The 25,675-nt window shown below is 33.9% G+C and overlaps 1 protein-coding gene across 1 annotated transcript in view; it reads right to left on the minus strand.

The window, feature by feature from the left end:
• The window catches only part of MAP2K6 (mitogen-activated protein kinase kinase 6), a 160,399-nt gene continuing 134,724 nt past the window's right edge, over nt 1-25,675 (minus strand). Inside the window, exon 12 of the mRNA XM_074224695.1 lies at nt 1-25,675. This exon is cut by the window's right edge and continues 8,129 nt beyond it. The gene's annotated coding sequence lies outside the window, so the exon portion shown is untranslated.

Genomic DNA, 25,675 nt, shown 5'->3' on the forward strand with positions numbered 1-25,675 from the left:
TCAATTTGAGTAAAAAAAAGAAAGAACAAAAGTATCATAAATGAAAAAGGTGAACTCTACCACCAAAGAGGAGGAAAGTAAAGTAATAATTCAGAATTATTTTGCCCAACTCTATGCCAATAAATTTGACAGTCTAAATGAAGTGTAGGAATATTTACAAAAATATAAATTGCCCAGATTAAATGAAGAGGAAATTAAAAACCTAAATAACCCTCTCAGAAAAAGAAATTCAACAAGCCATTAATGAACTCCATAAGAAAAAATCTCGAGGGCCAGATGAATTCACAAGTGAATCCTATCAAACATTTAAGGAACAATTGGTTCCAATTCTATATAAATTCATTGGAAAAATAGGTGAAGATGCAACTCTGCATAACTCTTTCTATGATACCAATTTGGTGCTGATACCTAAACCAGGAAGAGTTAAAAACAGAAAGAAAAGTATAGACCTATCTCCCTGATGAATATAGATGCAAAAATATTAAATAAAATCTTAGCAAAACAATTACAACAAGTTATCACTAGGATAATACGTTATGATCAAGTAGGATTTATCCCAGCAATGCAGGGTTGGTTCAATATTAGGAAAATTGTTAGTATAAATAATTATATCAATAAAATACCTATCAGAAATCATATGATCACATCAACAGATGCTGAAAAAGCTTTTGACAAAACATAGCACCCATTCCTAATAAAAAACACTAGAGAATGTAGGAACAAATGGATTGTTCCTCAGAATAATAAGCAGTATTTATCTAAAACCATCAACAAGCATTATATGCAACAGGAATAGGCTAGAGGCATTCCCAGTAAGATCAGGGGTGAAACAAGGATGCCCATTATCACCACTACTATTCAATATTGTATTAGAAATGTTAGCTTCAGCAATAAGAGAAGAAAAAGAAATTGAAGGAATTAGAATTGGGAAGGAAGAGACAAACCTCTCACTCTTTGCAGATGACTTGATGTTTATACCTAGAGAATTCCAAAAAAATCATCCAAAAAACTACTAGAAATAATTAGCAACTTTAGCAAAGTCGCAGGATATAAAATAAATCCTCATAAATCCTCAACATTTCTAATATATGACTAGCAAGATACAGCAGAAAGAGCTAGAAAGAGAAATCCCATTCAAAGTAACCTCAGACAATATAAAATACCTGGGAGTCTACCTGCCAAGGCAGACTCAAAAACTTTTTGAAAACAATTACAAAACATTTTTCACACAAATAAAATCAGATTTAAATACCTGGGCAAACATCAACTGTTCAAGGATAGGTCGAGCTAATATAATAAAAATGACAATTCTACCAAAACTAAACTCTACCAAAACTCAAAATAAATAAAATTTTTCTAAAAAAAAAATATGTAGTGGGCCAGTCACCACAGTTTCATGATTTTCCTTCAGCTCAATTCAGAAACATATAAATAATAAGTGGAGTGGATAATAGGAGTAATTTGAGACTGGAGTTTGGGAAGACTTGATCAGTAATAGCAAAAAAGAGGAAGGAATTCCAGAATTAAGGATGATATAAGTTGAATTTGGGGATAGCTAGATGGCACAGTTTAGTGCCTTACCAATCAAAATTCCAAAAAATTACTTTAATGAGTTAGAAAAAGTTGTAAGTAAATTTATATGGAGAAATAAAGTCAAGATTTTCAGAGATTCAATGAAAAAAAGCTCAAAGGAAGGTGGCTTAGCCCTACCAGATCTAAAATTACATAAAACATCAGTCATCAAAACTTTCTGATATTGGCTAAGAAATAGAGTGCTGGATCAGTGGAATAAACTAGGTGCAATAACAGGAAATGATTATAGTAATCTGCTGTTTGATAAACCAAAAGAGTTCAGCTATTGGGGATAAAAACTCTTCTGTAAAAACTGTTGGGAAAATTGGAAGTTAGTATGGAAGAAACTTAGATTAGACCAACACCTCACACCCTATACCAAGATAAGATCAAAACGGATGCAAGATTTAGATATAATAAACAATACTATAAACAAACTAGAAGATTAAGCAGTAGTTTCCTTGTGAGATCTTTGGAAAGGGAAGCAGTTTATGACAAGGAAGAGATGGAGAATATCATTAAAAACAAACTAGATAATTTTGATTACATTAAATTAAAAAAAATTTTGCACAGATAAAACCACTATAACCAAGATCTAAAGAAATGTAATAAATTGAGAAACAATTTTTGCGACTAGTATTTCTGACAAAGGTCTTATTTCTAAAATATAAAGTGAACTGAGTCAAATTTTCAAAAAAAAAGCCATTCCCCAATTGACAAATGGTCAAAGGATATGCAAAGGCAATTTACAGATGAAGAGATCAAAGCAATCCATAGTCATATGAAAAATTGCTCCAAATCATTGCTTATTAGAGAAATGCAAATTAAAGCATTTCTGAGATACCATCTCACACCTCTCAGACTGGCCAATATGACCAGAAAGGACAATGATCAATGTTGCAAGGGATGTGGAAAATCTGGGACACTAATACATTGTTGATGGAGCTGTGAACTCATCCAACCTTTCTGGAGAGAAATTTGGAATTATTCCCAAAGGGCAACAAAAATGTTCAAACCCTTTGATCCAGCAATAAAACTAGTGGGTCTATACCCTGAAGAGATAATGAAATAGGCCTAAAACATCAATATTCATAGCAGCCCTGTTTGTGGTGGCAAAGAATTGGAAATTAAGTGAATGTCTTTCAATTGGGGAATGGCTTAACAAACTGTGGCATATGCATGTGATGGAACACTATTGTTCTATTAGAAGCCAGGAGGGATAGGAATTCAGGAAAGCCTGGAAGAATTTCCGTGAACTGATGCTGAGTGAGATGAACAGAACCAGAAAAATGTGTACACCCTAACAGGAACATGCGGTAATGATCAACCTTGATAGACTTGCTCATTCCATCAGTACAACAACCAGAGACAATTTGGGGCTATCTGCAATGGAGAATACCAACTGTATCCAGAGAAAGAATTGTGGACCTTGAACAAAGACCAAAGACTATTACTTCAAATTAGAAAAAAAAAACCTCATTATCTTATTATGTAATTTTGCTCTCTCTTATACTTTATTTTTCTTCCTTAAGGATATGATTTCTCTCTTATCACATTCAACTGAGATCAATATATACCATGGAAACAATGTAAAGCCTAACAGAATGTCTTCTGTGAGGGGTGGGGAGAAGGAAAGCAAGAATGGGGGGGAATTGTAAAACTCAAAATAAATAAAATTTTTCTAAAACAAAATATGTAGTGGGCCAGTCACTACAGTTTCATGATTTTCCTTCAGCTCAATTCAGAAACATATAAATATTAAGTGGAGTGGATAATAGGAGTAATTTGAGACTGGAGTTTGGGAAAACTTGATCAGTAGTAGCAAAAAAAGAGGAAGGAATTCCAGAATTGAGGATGATATAAATTGAATTTGGCGATAGCTAGATGGCACAGTGGATAAAATGCCAAGTCTGGAGTCAGGAAGATTCAGCTTTCCAAGTTCACCTCTAGCCTCAGACACTTAACTGTCTCTGTGACTCTGAGCTAGGCATTTAATTCTATATTTCTTAGTTTCTTCATCTGCAGAAAGAACTGGAGAAGGAAATGGCAAACCACTCTAGTATCTTTGCCAAGACAATTCCAAATGGGATCATAAATAGTCAGATATGATTGAAAAATGACTGGACAACAATAAAAACAAGCTGAACTAATTTAAAAGGGGTTTGAGATAAGGAAGAAAGGAAAATGTAACCAATGCAGAGGTGTCACAATGTGAAAGTACTGAAGACATATAAGGTTATAAGGCATAAGGAAAGGAAGAATAATAAAAATTTACCTGTTTAGAGAAAGAAGTTCAGGAAAAGAAGACATCTCTCTTAGATTACATGTATGTATTATATCATATGCTATACACACAGGGAAGATCCTTTGCTGTGATGGCTAATTTATTTGACATTAGATTCTAAAAGTATAAAGATTAAAAAAAAATCTAACTACTAAATCTTGATGTTATCAGCACCCTCTTCTATGCCTAATGCTTATTAAAGTAAAGAGGGTAGACTGGAATTTAGTTGGGACAAGATCAAGTATTCCTCATATGTTCTGCATTGTTTGCAAGCCAACAAGACCAAATTCAGAATCAACCAGATTTTCAGTAACTTATTATTTAAAATACTGTCTCTCTTTAAACAAATAAAAAAAAAGCCTAGAGTCCAAATGATGTTGTAGGAATCCATACTGTTCTCTCCTGCTAGGAAAAGGAAATTCATGTTACCAGCCCATATGTATTGTACATCTTAAAATATTTCCATCTGCTTCTTAAGTTTCCACGAGGGGATGCCAAAAAGTCTTTTACAGATTAACAAGAAGGTAAATTGAGAGTTTTGATGGAGCTTTTCTCCAACCACATCTTTCCACCACCACTGTCCCACTCCCCTCTTTTACACACACCTAGTAAATGTTCAGTATCTGCACACAAAAAAAGTTTTCTTTGACATGCAAAAGATATTAACTGCAAATATTGTAGGACTTATTCTTACTATTCTTTCAAAAATGGCAGCTTCTCTACAGGACTGTGAGCCTTGAATTCAGAGCTAACTAGTCAAATGCCTCTAGGGCATGATTTGAAAGATGCCAAACATCCTGCTTTACTCCCCCAACCATAACTTCAAATTACCCCACTGATTTACCAGGATATCTAATAATCCCTTGTACTCTAGGAAGGCTGTTAAAAATGCACATATTCTGTGCAAACTTGATAATACTTAAACCTATAAGTATTTATTGAATGCATTTGCTTAGATTGATTTATCAGTTTAAGTATACTTGACCTAGCTGAACCAGAAAGTTTAGTCTTTTAAGTAGTTTTATTCAGTATGTATGTATGTATATATTTTGATAGGGCACAGTAAAGAAAAATCAGTTTAAAAATGGAGCATTGCCTGGAGTGGGAAGGCTTGGTTGGAAACATTGGTGGAAAGCCCTGGTTTTCCTGGAAAGCCTAGGTGGGCATAAAGGCACTCCTGGGAGAGGATGATTCTAAAAAGAGAGAAGGCACTGCAGAGAGAGGTAGAAAAGAGACAGAAATTTTATCTAATTTGGGCTGGTTCTGCTTAAGTAATAGTAAATTCATGACAATAATGCTTATGAACATGTAGGTAATATTTTAAGGTTTGGTTAAAAATGACTAGCACAAATTTGAGTTATTGAAATTATTCTATTTGTAAATCTTCATATATGAGATGAAAGTTCAGAAAGGCAACATAACTATACATTAAGACAGAGATTTTAATTTATCTTTAAAAAAGGAACACCATAGTCTAGGAGAACATACCAAATCTGCCTCAAAAGGGCTTAGAGATAATTTTATGAGTGACAAAAAGCTGCTGCTGTTGTACTATGGGGATAGAATTATGGTTTGCTGAAGAGAGTAACAATACTTGGTATTTTGTGGGGGTTTTGCCACTGATCTTAACAGTAGTAATTACTCCTTGTTTGGATTGTTTTACCTACCTGACCAAGGGCCATAAAAGGTCATATTCCCAAATGCCTGAGTTACTGTGTGGTTTGGAAGAAGGGTAGAACACTAAACATGTAAGGGGCTGCTAGATACCAGCATCCAAGTTAATCTTATACCAAAGGACTCTGTTGCTAATACCCACTATAGGGAATTAAAAGATAAAGTCACTGAAGGGAAGAACATCTATATTCAGGTGGTGAAAACTAGAAGATCCCCTATTTAAGTTTCAATTGTATTACCTGACTAGGGGGAGTTTGTGGGCATGGATATCATGAGTTCCTGATAGTCATTTACTTGATTCATGTTAGGTTCTGGGCTGATTATTAGAGTTATGCTAAATGAAAGTCCTTGGAATAGCCTAAACTGTCACATATGGTTAATATTCAGCAACATGGGCAGATAGAAGAGGGAAGAAAAATAGATATACCTAATAATGGAGATCAAAGAGTCTATGGTACTTTACTTTATAAACTCCCTTCATAATAACTACATGTAACTGGTGAAGAAGGTAGAAAATACAATTGGTAATATATTAACAAGAGATGAATAGAGTCATTATGATAATTGCTGAGTTCATTCATGAAATTATCTATTTGATGGACTAAGAAGCCAAGCCATAGACTCATAAGCTATCTTCATTATTCATTCTCCATTTTTTGTCAACAAAGTTTGCTTTTACTTGAAACAGAGTTTTGTTAGTATTCCTTCATTGATCTTCCTCAAGGTTATTTAAATACTTTCATATTGTTAAAATTTGGTAGAAAGTTTTGTGGAAAAAATGCTTCAATCTGTACTCCTAGTTTATCACTTCTGTCTCTGGAAGTAGATATCATTTTTCTTCATAGGTCATTTGAAATTGTATTGGATCATTGTATTGGTCAAAGTAGTGAAGTCTTTCACAATTGGTATTAATTACAATATTGCTGTTGGTGTGAATAATATTCTCCAAGTTCTGCACACTTCACTTTCCATCAGTTTCCATGATTTCTTGGGACTTCCTAAAACCATCATTCTAGCACAATAGTATCCCATCACAATAGGAACTATATCATTCAAATGAAAACAGATTACTTGAAAATCTACTTTGTTTTTATATAGCATTTTCATTCAAGCTTTTAAAAAATAATATCAGTATAATTAAAGAAAAATATCAGTGATAATTCTAATTATATAGAAAGGACATAATGTGAAGTACTAACTTTGTCCATAATTATCCTAGGACATATAATCATAATAATAGCTCATTTACATAGCACATGGTAGTTTACAAAGTGCTTTCCTCACACCACCTCTATTTTCTGAACAACGAATCAGAGGTAGGGAGATTAAGTGAGCTGCTCAGAGTCACAAAGTACCGACCAGAGTCTTCCAATTTTAGATTATAGTATTTTTGCCATACCATACTGAATTTCAAAGGATAGAGTGAAGAAGAAAGTCTTCTCATGATTTACTCAGCCATATGTGTTAGACAATTCAACTCTATTTTGTAGACAGAAAATGAATCTTTAAATAGCCATACACTAAATTCACATAAAAGATCTAGGCAAGAAAGTATGTGTGGTTCAACTCAGTCTATCACCACTTATTTGCAAAACTCAAAATACAAGTTCAACTAACAATGGAATGAATAGAATTATCATAGAAATGAGAGGTGATGGGACCTGAGAGATCTTCCAGTTCTATTTCCATGGGGGTTTTTTTAAGTAAAAAAATTAAGGTACAAGACAAGATGGCAATTTGCTCAAGATAATTTAGGTAGAGAGCTAAAATCTGAACCCAAATCCTTTACAAATCTCACCATTGTATTATATGAAGGGTAATGTTTTTCACCACTATTAAAGTCTTCCCAAGGACTTCCTTAATGACACACTGGAAGAATTGACTCTTTTCTAGGTGAGTCTTCCTCTAGATTGCCTCTGAAGTCAAATTAGATTTTCCAAGATGAATCAGAATTTACCAAACAACTAAGAGGGCAAAACAAGCAATAAAAGTTTTTGAGTACTGTATCTATCAGAACTTTTTTTCAGGAGTTAATAATAAACACCCAACTAAAATCAACAACTTCATGTTTTTAAACAATTTGGAACATTGTGGAATCCGAATGGTTTCAGTGAGGTAAGATCTCCAGAGGCTACAAAATTCCAGATGATTCCAAAATTTAACCAAAAGCTCAGATTACCATCAAACAACAATAGTAATAATAGTCATCATTTATATGAGTCTTTAAGGCTTGTAAAGCTATTTAGATGATATGTTGCACATTCTTGTTATCTACATGATATATTGAGCATTCTTGCCATTTCAAATGTTTTCCCTAGAAAGAAATATCCTATTTTATGTTTATATTCTTACCACATCATAATGACCAAAGAGAATTCCTCTGGAAGTAATATGAAAGAAAATTCATAACACCTTGGTATCTATAGTTTTAAAGCCTTCAAAATCAAATGCTATATTTTCTGAACTAAGGGATTCAAGGGAAAGGGTGGTGATATTTAATTACATTGTATATAGATCTACAATTTAAAACTTTAAGCAAAATTGCTTTCTGGCCCTGATATTTCTGATTGCTTTTTCTTGCTAGAGAATCAGTCAGCTTTTATCAGAATATTTAACCAGTTCTTTTTTCCAGATTAGAACTGAAATTACATTTTCAGTTTGTTAACTACCTTAACAATATATTTGTGATTAAATGCAGACATTCCCCTTGATACATGTAGATCACCAATTTGTTATAGCTTTTTTATTACTTTGATAAAACTCTTTGCCTATAATTTCACCACCTTTATAAAATCATAATTCCAAATAATCTTACATCAAAAAATCTCTGCCATATATCAATAGCAATTATGTTTATGGATACAAATTAATCATTAACAAAAATGCAAATGAGTAAAACAAAGCTTATTAGTCTTCCACAAAGTACTGGAATAGGCAGGGAGATCAGTGATATGGTATGTCAAGCAAAGGACACATCCATTATATTTCATTCACTGATAGAATGTGTTATTTAAACCATAGAAAAAAACTATTAGATTTATAAGGGATTGTTGAAGTTATCTAATCCAAACTGTACCTGAATGTCTCTGTCAATAAAAGGTCTACAATTTTTTGTCAAACACCTGCATGGTGGTAACACCTAATTATTACACCTCCGAATGTAATGTTCTCTTTGCAAAAAAAGCCTAAATTTGCCTTTGTAACTTGTAGTTATTGTTCTTTGCTTTGTTCTCTGAGACCAAGCCAAGCAAATCTTAATTCTCTCTTCTACCAATTAACCCTTCAAATACTTGAGAAGAACTATTAAGAGAAACCACAAGATTTCTCTTCTCCAGGGTAAACATTCCAATTTTTTTTCAATAGATTATCTTTGAGGGCAAGAGTCCAGGGTGTCACTAACCTAAGCTCTGGTGCCAAATATCATGAACCCAAAGAGGTAGCATGCTTTTGATAAGCAGTTTCACAGCTGTTAAAAAGGTCAGGTGGTTTAACAAATTTTCATTTTTAGCTTGGTATCATCAACACTTGTCTTGGGACTTTGTACACAGTAGGTATTTAGAAAATGCCTGTAAAATTGAACTGAATTCAGAGGACTTCAGCTCTACTTTCAGTGTCTCTAACTACGAAGTAACCTGGAGCATATCATTTTCTTTCTTTGGAACTCATCTACTCTTTCACAAAATGAGAAGACTGGAATAGATCATCTCTGAATTTAGCTACAATATTGTGATATATTAGATGTGAGATAGAGAGTTGGGCCTGAAGTCAAGAAGACCCGAGTTCATATCCAGGCTCAGATATTTTAATAGCTGTGTGATCCGGGGCAAACCGCATAACCTTCTGTCTGCTCCCTTAACTATAAAATATAAAGGATAAATATAGCATCTAATTCCCAGGGTTGTTGTAAGAATCAAATGAGATAATATATATAAAATATATAGTACTTCAAACACTGTAGGTGCTAAATAAGTGCTTACTTCCCTCATTCCTTCTATAAATATTATTACTATTCACGGATACACATTGGTATTTGCATTACAGTTCTTGGCAGGTCACCTCTTGTTCTATTGTGGGATTGTGTTGGGAGATAAAGTCCTGGATGGCTAAATATTTATCTTTTAAAAAAATAAGAGATGACATAATTCCAATGAAAAAGCCCCAATAGTCATTTGGCACAAAGATAGGGTTCCCCAGAAAACAAGGTGATGGAATGACTCTGGGACAAAATTAGATGATACGGGGTGGAAGTTATAAATTGTTCAGAGACTGTATAAGGTCCAGGATATCACTGGACTGAACACTGATGCCAAAAATGAAGACCAAAATTGGTAGCATGCTTTTGATAAGCAGTTTCACAGCTGCTGAAAAGGTCAAGTGGTTTAACACATTCTCATCTAAGAACAACTCTATCTCCCAGTTTCCAGTGTGAGCTCACAACTAAGGCATAGTCCCCTGAACTAAGTTAGCTATTCTTAGGTGGGACTGTATTTAGGCTATGGGTCTGACCTTCTTCAGAGGTGCGGAATTATTATTTAATACAAAAATTTCTGGACTCACCAATAATACACAGTAAATTAAACTATAAAGCATCTTTTTGCCTAGAGAGACATAAAAACACTAAACAAGAAAACATTGACTTTTGGAAAACTGATTATTATTAATTTACCACCATCTTCTAATCCCTTTTTTCATCATTAACTTTCTTTGATCATTATTACTCAATAATATTGCTTCCCTGAGGACCTTGAGAATTCAGTCTTAATTTCTATGTTGTTTTGTAAATGAAACGTAAATGGATGATTATAATACTGTATCCCTTATATCTACCTATATTCTACTTATAAGATTTTTAAAGGTAATGATCTTTATTTTCTCCTATTCCAATTTAATTCAATCAATACAATCCAGTAAGTATATATTAAGTATCTACAATATGCAAGACATTGTACTAGGTACCAAGGAATACAGGTGATACAAAGAAAAAATTTTTAAATAGTCCCTATCCTCAAAAAGTTCTGCATTCTATTAAAGAGTCAATTAGTCAATCAACATTCATTTTTAAGTATGTTTGATGTGCCTGGTGCTGTGCTAATAATCTGGGGATACAAAGAAAAGAGAAAAAAAAACTCCTTGACCTCCAGGAACTATTGTTGATGTTCAGTCACTTCAGTCAAGCCTGATTCAGTCAACCCATTTGGATTTTCTTGGCAAAAATACTAGAGATTTGCCATTTCTTTCCCAGCTCAATTGACAGATGAGGAAACTAAGGCAAACAGGGTCAAGTGACTTGTACAGGGTCACCATGCTAGATTTGAACTCAGGAAGATGAGTCTTCTTGACTTTAGGGCCTAGCACTCAATCCACTATGGCTCTACCTAGGTTGCCCTGTCCTCCAGCAGTGCACACTATAATTCTAATAAAGATAATAACAAGCAAATAGCTAGATACATATAAGATATATGCAAAGTGGGTGAAGTGGAAGCAGGGGATTCTAAGAAACTGAGGTAAGAAAAGGGTGCTGTTCAGGTATGAGTGTCAATATGGTTAAAGACAAAGAAGGAGGAGATGGAATACTGAAATCAGGAACTGAAACAGTGTATACATCTAGTATTACCATGTAAGCAGACTATAGCAAGTGAAGCACATTATATTAGAGATGGAAGAGACCTTGACTATCTTTTCCTTATACAAATATGAAAATGAAGGTCTAGAGAGGGGAAATGACCCAGCCAAGAAATAGAGACAAGTTTGGTACCCAGTTTTCTTGAATATTCCCGCAATCTTGATGTTTAGTAGTTTCATACATAACTGATATGAAGTCAGATTAAGGCAATTCATAGGAGCAGCTAGGTGGTACAGTGGAGAGAACACCCACTCTGGAGTCAAGAGGACCTGTGTTCACATCCAGTCTTAGACACATAATAATTATCTAGCTGCCTGACCTTGGACAAGTCACTTAACCCCACTGCCTTGCAAAAGAAAAACCAAACTAAAAAACAAAAAAGACAATTCAGAGTTTCTAGAATCTTACTTCCAAGAAGATAGAAATTAATAAAACTATTGATTCACTTATCTATAAGGAAGAGAAAAGGAAACAAACATTTATTAAGCATCAGTTTAATGAATTTATTAAGTACCAGTTTAAGTCAGCTACTATGCTGTTTTACAAATATTTCCTATGATAATCCTATAACCCATAATCACAAAGATTTCTATAGTCAATAGGGTCTTAACTTGGGGTCTGGGGACCTTGTTGGTTTTTAACTTTGATAACTCAGTAGAATTGACCTCCTTTACATTCTTAGACATTTTACTTCATGCATCTAAAAATATAACTGTGAGAAGAGGTTCAGAGTTTTTTAAGAACCCCTGCTTTAAATGAAGTGAGACTGTACCTAAAATAAAATAGAATTTTAATAAACATCTCCCACCCCAAGCCAGTGCTTACATTGTGATTCTTTAGTTTAGTGATAGTCACTGACAGGGGTATTCTCTTTGTGATGTTAATAAAAGTAGGAAAGGAATAGATCACTGTTGGGAGAGCTGTTGATGCTAAATATGGAATTGATGTAGAAGGGGAACAGACTTCCAATATGGACCAGTTATTGCCAAAGATAGAATTTCAAAAAAAATTTCCATTATGTTAAAGTCCATTTCGCATATGAGCATTATCATTGTGTAGATTTGTTGTCCATTTTTGTTCAAAGTAAGTTTCTAAATCACATAATTTGCAAGTTTAAAGGGATCAAAATGGCTATCCAACCAGCCCATTCAGTAAAGCTATTCTCATTATAGCTTACCCAACAAATGGTCAACTTTTACATGATGACTTCTAAGAAGGGAAAATCCACCACCTTCCCAATGTAAGCCATTCTACTTTTAGATATATCAAATTGATGGGAAGGTTTTTCTAACATGAAGCTTAAATTTATGTATTTCCAACTTTACTAATTGCTCCTGCTTTCCCCCCTCTAATGTCAAAGAGAAAGAGTCTAACCTCTCCTCGATGACAATCCTTCAAATTTCTGATAGACAGTTATTATACCTTCCTGAAACCACTCTTTTTCATGCTAAATATTCCCAGTTCCTTCATCCAACCTTTATATGACACAGACTCTCTTCATAATTCTGATTATGGTTAATGTTCTTCTCTGGGCATTCTCTAACTTTTCAATGTCTTTCTTAAACCATGTAAACCTCCATATGAGTCTTGACCAGGACTGATTAGAGTGGATCTGTACATCAAATTAAGTTTTATGATGCAGCTCAAGTTTGTATTAACTTTTTTGGCTGCCACTCATATTGCTGATTCATATTGATCTTGCAGTCCACTAAAATCCCAAGATCTTTTTCAGAATGACTGATAACTATGCTCCCTTTATCTTCTTCTGAAGTTAATTTTTTTTTTTGTTCAGGTGTGTGACTCTTCATTTACTCCTAATTAATTTCATCTATTTAGAGTCACCCTAGGGTTCCAACTTGGATTCAGACTCTCAGCTTTATGTTATCTTCAAATTTGATGAGTGTGCCATCTGGTTCTTTATCCAAGTCAACAATCAAAATCTTAAACAGCAGAAAGCGAAACACAGGTACCTGAAGCAGTAAATCTTAAGACAGTTCAGATTCCATTGGGTTCTGACCATGAACTTTTAGTAATTGGGAGACTGATCAAATTTTCAGGGGAATAAGAAATATTCAAAAAGGACTCTCCCAAGGCCACCAAGCTTCCAGTTCCAAAATACAGCCCTCACTACCTGCAATCCTTTTTGCCATTCCAGAAATTGTACCCTCAAAGACTATTTGCAACTAAATTAACTGACCTCTATCCAATAGCCAATTAGAAAGGCAAATTGTGTTATGTCAAATTTGTTTGACAGAAAGAAATTTTAAATGAACAACTATTACTAGCTGAAACCAAAATACGATAATAATAATAATAATAATAATAATAATAATAATAATAATAACATAGACATCTAGATTGAAGTTTAAGATTTGCAAGGAATTTTAACATACAGATTTAATTTGTATCTTGCACTTTTATCCTTTGGACTGGTAACCACAAATTACCATGATGAATTCTCTTAAGTACTTGCTTGCATCAGAGTCTTAATGACTAATCAAAATATTCTAGATTCATCCAATTCTATTCTTCCAAAAAAATCAAAGATAGATGAGAAGAAAATGTGTTTTTATAATAAGTCTCCCAAGAAAAATATGCCACATACTACAAGACCATAAATACTCTTAGATTGCTGCTGTCCGGTGGCCAAGTAGTGATAGAAAAAAGTGTCCCTTTACAATGTTAAGTGTTACAAGGGAGCTTAGAGACCAGTTAACCTTCCATGATCTGATGTCTGTTTATCTTTCTAACCTTATTTAATGCTACCCTTTATGTACACTAGGTTCAATGACTTGGAAGACAAGTCTTAGGGAGCTCCTTCAGGAATACAGCAGGGACAGGGAAGGTAGAACCTTCCCAACATCACAAAAAAAGTAAAATATAATAATAATTAATAATAAATAGTAATAATAATAATAAAATAAATATTAACATTCACTGATCCCATGTTTATATATTATACATATATACATAAATATATATAATTTCTGTATGATTTCAGTAAATTTCATAGGCAAAAACAAGTGACTTTGCATATTTTAGCCTCAAATATGGGGAAAGAAGTAAGATGAGGCAGCGGCAAGTAGTGCCTCACCCCAGATTGCCCAATCTTTCACAAACTTGGTTGAGCTCATATAATATGAGCCTATTCTTGTTTCTCTATATGTCACTAATATACTGCTGTAGATTCTTTTCTTATATGTGCTCATTTTTTGTAGTCTAAATAATGAATTCTACGTTTGTGTAGAAGATGTTAAATATGCTGATCTTGATTTTAACCACCCCCAAAAAAACCAGGTGAGACAGTCAATACATGTGCCTCATTGAAGGGAGTGTACTACTTCTATTAAGCTCATACAGTGCAAATCATGACTGATACTATTCATGACTCCACAGTGGGGACTGATACACAGAGATAATCTGACTTGCCCATTGGAGGAATGATCCAAACCATCAATGCCAGAGGATGGTTTCATATTATTTTGCTATCAGACTCAATGATATGGTAGAAAAAAGCTCTTATTCCTGAGTTAGACATTAGGGGTTCTAATCTCTTCTTTGTTATTTACTATCTGTGTTACATTGGATAAGTTGTAATGACCCTGTACCTTAAATCCCTCATTTATAAAATGAGGGGGATAAGGTGTGTGTATGTGTGTGTGTGTGTGTGTGTGTGAGAGAGAGAGAGAGAGAGAGAGAGAGAGAGAGAGAGAAACACAATTAAATGTTTTTTTAATCAGTCAATGCCCATAATTTAAGAGGACTCAAACTATGAGGCAAAAAGAATAGCAATGATTTTAAAACAAATGCAAAAGGTACTGATCTTTTCTATTTTTTGTGTGTTTCCTTTATAATTCATTTGACTACAAGAAGACATTTGTTCTCTGAATCTCCTTAAGAGATTGAACTTCAAGAAGAGGAAGAATGTTTAAGATTTTTTTTTAAAAAAGGTTATTATTGGCAAATAAAGGCTAGGTCAATTTAGATTTAATGAACTGATAAAAGTTGTTTAGGGTCATAAGATTTCTTAAAATTCTTTGAAGGTTTTTATAAACTGTTGGTAATAGAGGCAAAATTAATACTAATAGATATTTGTCCTTCCTAACTTGTTTTAATTCCAAATAATGTAATGAATTTTCTCAGATTAGCTACATAAATAGCTAAGACTCAATCACTGGTCATAAATTTCTAGAAGATGAACTCATTTGTGCTACTTTGCTTTCCTATTGGAAATCTTAGATCACTTGAAATGGAAACTAACTTTTCCATTAATTTTACTAAAGTTGTTAATAATTTTATTTTCTTCAGAAATGGAGGTAAAATAAATCTGGTTTCCAGTCTTGCTTCTGACATTTTATAAGTTATGGAAACCTGGTTAAGTCCCCTAATTCTCTGTGTCTTTCAGCAGCTCCATAGGACTTACCTACCACACACACACACACGCGCGCACGTGCGTGCATATAAACATGCATACATACACAACACACAAGTTATGATCTACATTGGTGGAAGGGATTCTAACACTTGGAATTTGTTAATCTTATAAGTCTCAGACAACATGAAAATCAGAAATTCTTTATGTATTTGTGTAATTCTGGGTTGCCTCATTTAGGGAAACAAGAATAGGATGGAGTCTTGTTTCTTGTGGGGGGGAAGGGAGAGAATGACTATTAGATATCCTCGTACTAACAAATTTATACCAAAATATTCAGATTCATAATCTGATCTATTTTCTCTAACTCTGACTTAAAATGCCAGCAAAGTCATTGGATATAAGAGGAGCACCACAGCATTCAGCCCATGATTTTGTTGAGATGAGAAAGCCCTGAATGAAGAAAATCCTACCAATGAAGATCAGCCTCTTTTATGCAACTTCTACTATTAAAGAATTATCTATAACATTGAAAAGTTAAGGGACTTGTCCATGGGTCAGAGAGGTAACTTGAATGCAGATCATCTCTAACCACCATACCATATTACCTCTCATGGAATCAGAAATTTAGAGTCTAAATAAAAAGTATGCAAAAAAGGAAGGGTACACAGGGAACTAACTGATTTGATAAAACTATAAAAAAAGTGCTAGTGTCTATGATACCACCTTTCCAAAAAGGGTCCACAACAGAAAGTTATCAAAAACATGAATATTCATATATATGTATATACATGTTTGTTTATATGTATATACAAATGTGTGAATAAATGTATATATGTGTATAAAAGATTACATTACCTATATGAGTTGGTATAGGAAAAAAGTCAGGGTTATTCATTTCTTTTAATTTGCCCAGCTTCAGTTACAGCATGGTATAGAAGGTAGATATATGGGCTCAAAACTAGGGCCTGACCACTACATGTGGGATGGAGAAAAACAGCTAGTCTGCTGTACTGCTGGTTTATTGAGCCAAGACTGTGCTTGCTAATCTGTGCTGGAGTTATGACTTCCTGTTAAAAACTTGAAAGGGCTAAACTGGAAGACCAGAGATTGGTTTCCATCTCTGAAACATACTGGTTGTGTAACTGAGCAAGTCATACAAATTCCCAATGCTAGTCTAGGCAATCTTCTTAAGACTAAAAATTACAGAAACCTCTCTCCATCAGTGAAGTCACAAATCCTATCACTGTTCTTTACCACATATTCTAAAGTATTTACTATGGTTAAGGAGCCTTGTGGCCTTTAATGGAAGCTCTGAATCTCTATGCTGAGACCAACTTGTTTCAGCATCAGAGAAAGGATTAGGAGATCCTCAGGCCTTCACACCCTTCCTTTAGCAAAGATTCAATGTATCATATTTCACAATGACATAGTCTTCAAAGTCATTTTAAACTTTAAGGGAAATGTGATAGCTGCCATCCATTGATTAGAAGATCCTCCAAATACTTGAAAGGGGATTATATTTGCTGCAGTCCCAGAGGGAAGAACTAGAAGCAATGGGATGAGCAGCTGAGAGGTGAATTTAGGCTTGGTGTAAGGAACATTTTCTTAATAATCAGAGCTGTCCAAATTGGCTGCCTCAGGATGGCTTCAAACAAAGGCTAGAGGACCAATTGGCAAGAATGTGGTAGAAGGGATCCCTATTCAGATACGGATTGGACTAAATAATTTCTGAGGACCTTTCCATTTCTGTAGCCTTGTAAACCTTGTGGGCAATCTACACAAAACTTGCTCTTTTCTAATCTTGGATCAAAACAAGTAGGTCTAGTTGGTCAAAGTCAGATTAATTCAAAGAAACTTGAAGACCCAATATTAGTCTAACATTCTGTTACCCTTTATCCTTCTCTCCCAGAACATCTGGGTTGCACTGTTGACAGAACTTAAAAATAAAAATTGGTAACATTACTAATATACAGAGAAAACTCATTATGAGTAGTTGGCCTAATAGTTCAGATTGGAGAATAGCCAAATAAAAGCAAAAGAAGAGGGGAAAAGAGTTGGGCTCAAACTCTTCAGTTAAGTCAGCTGGATACCTCCTCATCACAAGCCATCTGATCTTAATAAAGAAATCTTTCCCTCCTATTAGATGGGAGACAGAACATTAAATCTAAAGTGCATTACAGATAACATGCCTTGCTAATGACTTCTCCAAGAGATTTATTTGATGAGAAGAGGGCTTTTCAGATGGGAGTAGGATGAATGCAGAAAATAGAAAGGTCATTTAATATAAAACTCATACCTGGCAGACATTTTTCAAAAATTCAGCAACACTCATGGTAGACAAAAATTCCATGGATTCCATTTCAATTAATTCATACAGACTAATAGTACTTTTTAAAATAATATTTATTGGTTTAACATTTTCTTTATGAAATCAACACACCATCACTTTAAAGATACCTTGCTCTTGAATACTTATCACAAATTTATTTTGCAAACAGTCACTATAAAAGTGACAGCAAGTACTTTGACAGAAAGAAGTGGTTGAGTATTTTGGCTGAATTTTGTTTTTCCTTTTGAACCAGTTCACAGAGCAACATGATAATGAAAAGAATACACAATGTGATTTTTAGTATACATAACATACACACTGAGAAACCAGTTTGACTATTCGAGGTTTGGAAAAAGGAGCATTGTCCCATCCCCCTCAGCAGCAATATTGAACTAAAGAATATCCTGAGATACAAGATCAGAGTAAAGTCTTCTTCACTGATTGGAGGAGTTAAAGTATTAATCTCTCCCCCCACCATCACCTTTCTCCCCTTTTTTGAGATGTTGGAGGAGTTAGCCAAGGAAAAAACAGCCTTGTAACAATCACTTGGTTTAAGACTGCATCTATTTCTTTAGCCAACAAGAACAGTGATTCAGAAAAATACTCAATGATATCCCTAATGTCATGGAAAACACAAATGCTTTCCATTAGTACACTAGGCTCAATAGGAAAGAGGTGGAAGGAAATGGATTATAGATTTCTACATGATATTTTATTAGGAAGGATAGGTGGCACTTTTATTCAAGTCTGTACATCTGTAAGGCAAAATTGACTATGCCTTTGGTAAATATTATTAGTATTTATATGGGAGGGAATTGATAAAAATAAATTGTCAAGGACCAGTGTAATTTAAAAACAAAAAACAAGCCTATATTCAGCCATCTTCAATGGTAAGGTAGGCTTGTAGGAATGGGAGCCCAAAACAGATAAAATCCCTAAACGCTAAAAAAAAAAAAAAAAAAAAAAAAAAAAAAAAATGGAGGATTTATTGAAGTTGACATTTCAAAAACTTTTCAATTCAAAAGTGAAAAAAATTCTGTCATTAGTGCCAATTGTAACTCATTTATCACTTATCTTAGGGAGTCTCAGTGGTCAATATAGACAGTAAATGGCAGAAGCTAGATTTAAACCCAGGTTTTTCTACTTCTACTCAGTACTGTAACCACTATACCACACAACCTCTCTTAAAGACAATTTTCTCATTTACTGTTTTTTTGCCTAAATATTTCAAAATATAGCAGGATTGGGACTTTTCTCTGGTCCTTAAGCCCTGGAATTTTGGCATTATCCTTGTTTCAGAATAAGACAAAAAGACCATTTATAATGAGTATTCTTTCAAAGATCCACCACCTGGATAACAAAAAGGAGGCATAAGTTAATGCACAGATTAATAAAGGTAATTAATAAAGGTAGCAAAGGCAATTCAGATGTGCTTTTCATCAGGTCTCATATTCATTGGTCTATATTTTTAATAAAATCCACTGTTTGTTTTACTAAACTTATTTGATATTCATTACTGCCTGTCCATTATTTATTTATACAAACACAAACATATGCATGTGCATTATGCATATATACACAAATGCACACATGTACACAATCTATTTGTGCATTGTGTATATACATCTCCATACATGTATTGTGTACAATACAGTGAACATTCATATGAATGGGAAAATGTATGTCCATACATATATATGAAGAAATGCACATGTGTGTATAAGTACAAGTTGTTCCAAGAGTGTTAGAATATCCTGTACATACACATATGCATAACTTTCTTCATTAAGTGTGTGAATATATATATATATGTGTGTATGTGCTAGCAAAGCTCATATATATATATGTATGTATATATATATATATATATATATATTTATGTTATTAAAGCTTAAAACTATACTAAGACTTTTGGAACAACCTGAAAATATATACACAGGCACACATACATACATACATGCCTATGGTAGCTCATACATTTCCCCAGGCAGAAAGAAATAAAGTTCAATACATATTCTATGACCCCTCTCTCATGGCAACTGAAAAGCACAAAGCCTTAAGGCCAGAGTTGAAATTCAATATTTGCTTAAAATGCATTGAAACAGCTTACCCACAGCCTACTGAGACCCTTACTTAACAAAGTTCTGAACTCTATATTCAGTGGGGGCCCAAATATGACATTTAAGCAGAAGATAGAATATAACATGTGAAGAAAACAACAGCCACACCAGTTGTCTTAGGTGGAAAGCACCATGAAACATCTCCCAACAGGGAAAGAAGTTAACACATTACAATGCCAGGAAGAAAATGAAAAAGGGTAAGAATCCACAAAAAAAAAGAGTTATTTAAGTATTTCAAACTCCTATCATTTCAGACAATAAATTTAGCACAGTTTTCATTGAGACAATAGAAACCTTTACCTCCTCATCAGAGTATTTTAAGTACCATTGCTAAAGCTTAGCAGGAGTTGGGGGTAGTAAATGGAATTACTATGTCCAAGATTTTTAAAACAATCTGACCTAAAGCTCTCCTTGCATTAGATTTGGGCTTAAAAATAAAATTTAGGAGGAAATCAGTTATATATATTAATTTTATCTTTACCTTAAAATTCCTGTTATTTGTTGAAAAACATTTGTAATTCACATCCTTTGTTAAGGCAAGCAAATCACAAAATGTTTAACTAAAAAGAGAACTCTATTGTTCCTTCATTGATAAAACAAAATAATTAGACTAGATCAGCTCTAAGATCCCTTCTCAATTTAATATTTTACAAATCCAAGTAGAAATGTATTTAAAGTATGTGAATTTTTTATGAAGAACAACAACTACCCCCCAAAATGTAATATTAAACAATCTTAATTATCCACAGAGCAATGAATAATCTTGGTAAATAAATCTGAGATTAAAGGACACATCAAAAACAGGTGAGCAGAGCTAATATATTATCCATGCCACCTGGAACTCTTATTAAACCTTGTAAAAACAATTGAACTATTTCTACAGAATTAAATCAAAAATACTAAAATTGCCCTATTTTTTCATGTCTCTGACTTTTGTAAATTATTATCAGATAAATTTAATGGTAAATATACCACTTTCAGAAAACTAACTGTATTGACTATGACAGCATAGCAAGTACCTGAAATGATTCAGTTCATTGCCCCCTTCTCCCTGGTGTTCCCCAATTACATTTTTTGTAGTTATCACCAACTTTGCAAACATTCCATTGCAACTTTCCCTCTTCGCTCTTCTATTCAAACATCATCAATGATAGCTGGGGAGTTCAGACATCATGTTTCCCTGTACAGAAGTGGTTTAGAAAAATTTCATTTTTTCATACAGAATAAAAGAATCACTAGAAACTACAATCCCTCACCTTCAAAAGAAGTCAATAAAAGTTGTTGTCCTTATCAAGTAATCAATTTCGTCATTCATAGCTCCTGAAAGGGTAAAACAAGCCTATTTCCAGTACCAATCCTGAAAAAAATCTACTCTTATTGACATTCCATTCCAAGTAAGATTGCATTTAGGCACCTGTGTCCAGCACATATACATTTATAGTTTCTTAGTATATATTTCTCCAAATCACTCATGCTTATAAAGTTTATTCTTTTAAAAATGTGGAAAATAAAACTCCTTATTTTTTAACCAGCAATCCCAACCATCTCCAACCTTCCTTCCATTAATACTGTCATAGGAATTATTAGATTTCTCAGGCTGGTAAGGGACCATATCTGTTTCCTTTGTATCCTGATCTTTAGGCAGTAGCTTACAATCTGATGAAGGAAGGAAGGAAGGAAGGAAGGAAGGAAGGAAGGAAGGAAGGAAGGAAGGAAGGAAGGAAGGAAAGAAGGGAGGGAGGGAGGGAGGAAGGAGGAGGGAGGGAGAGAGAGAAGGAGGAAGGGACAGAGGGAGGGAGAGAGGGAAGAAAGGAAGGGAGGGAGGAAGGGATAATAGAGATAAGAGAATAAAACATTTTAAACTGATGGCTGTCTCTACTTTATGACATATTATTCATATTAGTAATACCAAGCAAATCCAAAGCCTGGACTTTCTATGTCTCTGTTCACTTGGGAAAATTTGGAAGGGTATCTTCATAAATCAATTAGGCAATGTTCCAGCCTACAAACTTCTTTCAGCAGTTTCCTTTTCTGAAGCATTTCTACTTTAAATACTACTGGTTGATTCCACTTTCCCTCAGAGTCCCAAACAAAACACCTCGTGGTTCAACTTTAGATGTTCAGTTCATACTTCACTTTATAAACTCTTACAGGTCAAACCTGTGATTACTTCTAGGATAACGAATGTAAAGATGGAAGGGACTTTGAGAGTCATTCTAGGCTAACCCCCTCATTTATAGATAAGAAAATTGAGGTCCAGAGATATCAAGTGATTCACTCAAAGTCATGTAACCAAACAATAACCTTAAGCTTAATGCTATTAAGTAATGACATGACTCCATTACTTTCCACCTAATCACAAGAGAAAATCATAAGCAATAGAAGGAAATTTAGGGGTAATAAAAGTATAAAAAATGCATCTTTATTTTCAATGATCTCTAATTGAAATTTAGCATTTCTTTTGACTGTGATTTTTAAAAAATCATTATTCTAAGAAGGGATTCATAGATTCACTAGATTATCAAAGTGGTAAATGATACCAGGAAAAGCCTAAGAATTCTTGATTTAGAAAGATAAAAAAACCATCCAGAACAATGTGAACCCAAAGCCACAATTTTCATCTTTGAAGTTTTAAAAGGACTGATTCTGTTTATTTCTGTTAAGAAACCAGATCATCCTCAATCAATTGTCTGAATCTGAGACAGGGTGCAAAAGTTTGTTTTTGTTTGTTTAGGGGAGAGGGAGCAGGAGTAATAGGCCTATGATTTTACAAATGTAGAAACTCCTCCCCATCAATATAGATCAAATGACAACTTGCAATTTGAATCCTCAAAGAGTTGTACAAGGAAATATGATGTTAAATGAATTACCCATAGTGTCACAGCAATCTTTCACTCCTATATACTATAGCAAATTCTCAAAATAATAATGCACAACCTGAGGGAAAATAAGCAAGGTTGTTACTGATATGGTTCAAGTATGTAAGAACTGGAATCACAGAGAAAGTAGATCTATAACCTTGCCCTGAGACTCAAAGTAGCTCTTGGACCTTTCAACTCCTTTTATAACTCTTCAGTACAATTCACCTGACAGTACAATCCCTCCCTAAAAGTAAAACTGAAAGCCTCAGAAGGAATCAAGATAATTCCCTGGTAAAACATTAAATAAGATAAAAGTATTCTTTAATGCTGCCACTTGTTCAGTAAATAAAATATAATTCAAATATCAAAAATTCAATTGTAAAATCTCAGAGACAAAGAGCTAAACAGTGTTTTTTAAATGCCAAATTCAGAGGAATATGAAGTCGCTTATAATTGCAAGTTCTTACCAGCTGAGGGACAAGAATCTTAAGAATATATTAATACACACTTTGTACTTCCTCTCAAAAAAAAAGTGGGAAGGTAGGGAAGGAAAGAAAAGAGGAGGGGAGGAGCGGGAAGGAAGGTATAGAAGAATGGAAAAGGAAGAAGAGGTGATTTGATTTTTTGTAAAATAAATCTAAGCCCACAAAGCCCATAACCTGACTATCATGCTTCAGTTTAGTCTTCCAGCCTCCCCTTAGGGAAAAAAAGAAAGGAAAAAGTGGTTCTTATTTCCATGAGAATTCTTTCTGGAAAAAAAATGAGGTGGTAAGGGGGGGGGGGTTGAAATGATGGTTTCTAGATTAAGACCTGGAAACTCAAATCCAATCCAAAATGTAATTTCTAAATACCACATCAGAACTGCCACTGTGTGCCTATAAACAATTCTCAAAAATATATTTACATATAGAAAAATACATCTCTCTGGTGAAAATGCATAAAAACACAGTGTGTAATATGTTAATATTTTCCCCATGAGAATAACTGTATCTTGGTAGCTCTGGAATTTAAGATTTATTTTCCTGGGACAAGAAAAGGGTTGGGTTTTTGTTATTTTGGGGGGGATTTTTTTTATTCTGTGTAGTTTTTTAGATATATCCCAAGTCAATAAACTAAAAGGTTCACCTTTAAAGAGGCTGCCAAATAACATATTTAAATATGCAATTTATTTTTGCTTCATATTTCAGGAACAAAATTATTAAAAGATATAAAAAGAACACAGTTTTTACTAAACAGCTATTCTATTGCTCTAGGAAAAGAGGGAAAGGGAATAAGCAAGAGCAATTGTACCTAGTAAGCAGTTATTAGAGGGATATGTTTGCTAAAACATACAAAAGAGAGCAGAGGGAGCAAAAAGAAAGAATATCTGGGAACCCTCCAAAATGAGGGGAGCAGCATGTCTGGACAACTCTCCAATGCCACATCTTCTCCCACAGTGAAAGAACAAAGTTCAGTAGAGAAGAATCAACTTTACACAAAATTGCCTTGTACTGTACTTCCCTAAGTACCTCCTCAAGTAGATTAAGGATAAAAGTCAGAAGATTTTTCCCATCACATCTATTTTCCATTTTTGAGGTTGTGGTAGCTTTCCAAATGCCCACAAGTTCACACAGTAAGGGAAATGGGTCAGAACCACACACAAAATGGTAGATTGTCTAATTTTCCATATGCCCTTTGCTTTGGCTAACTCCTTTACTAGTTGCTGGGGTTTTTTTGGTATAATTTTTTAAATGAAAGAGGCAGTGAACTTTTGACCAAAAAGAAAGATATTGTATTTCTGAGATAAAATAAGTTACTGCATAGAAAGGGAGAACAGAATTGTCTGTGCAACTTAAACTGAAGTACTTTTTTCCCTTAGGGACTATTCATTTCTTGGCAACTTGACTACTTACCTGAAAAAAATAAAAGGAAAATATGATGGAAATGTCAAGTTCAATTCTTTCTAATTTCATGGAATTCATTTGCCTCAAGAACTAATGAATTAAATAATCATAAAAACAGAATCTTATGAATTGAGAAATTAGTTAAATATTATTATTATACCTGAGGATAGACTGTAATTATAGATTCATCTTCTATAAAGTATCCCATACTACAAATTAAATTGTACTCTGATTTGCCTTGGAGTCCCAAGGGTAAAATCTTTTCTATCCAATTTGGAATATTTTCTTCTGCTAGGTTTGGTTCTGGCATTTTTCCATTTCAATATATAAAGCTGTAGAACTAGAAAAGAATTATAGAAAATAACATCTCCATTTGGAGATAGAAGAACCAAAGGTGACTTTAAGTCCATCACCTTACAATCTGCCCACCAAGCAAAAATGGAAGATTCACATAACCATCAAAGCATTAGATAAGGCAAACTAATGAGTACTACAGAATTTTCATTCATCTTGCTAATTTTGTCCCACTGGTTCTGAAGAGTTCTAGGGATACCCTGATATGACTTCCAAAGTCCAATGAGCATTATAAAGCTATGAGAATTTAACTCAGAAATTAGGACTTGGATATGGTAGATTATAATCCTATGCAATTCAAGATCCAAGATAAGATGTTTTATTATATACTCTGAGTCCATTCTTTTAGCAAGGCTAATGTACCATTTCTGTCAGAAAAGACTTTTTTTTTAGTGTTGTTTTAAAATATGAAAAAAAAATCATCCTCCTTTGTGGCTATATTACTGTGCTACTAAATCAAGTGCATTTGGAGAAATCAGGATCTCCTTTATGGTGTGCACCCCACTTCCTTTGATTCTGTGACCTGTGGGTTGTTTTATTTTCTAGACCACAACATCTGGTAACACAATATTGACAAGTAGTAAAGGAGGTTGCGACCTC

Source organism: Macrotis lagotis, chromosome 2, assembly GCF_037893015.1.
Source record: "Macrotis lagotis isolate mMagLag1 chromosome 2, bilby.v1.9.chrom.fasta, whole genome shotgun sequence".
In the NCBI taxonomy this organism is placed as follows: Eukaryota; Metazoa; Chordata; class Mammalia; order Peramelemorphia; family Peramelidae; genus Macrotis; species Macrotis lagotis.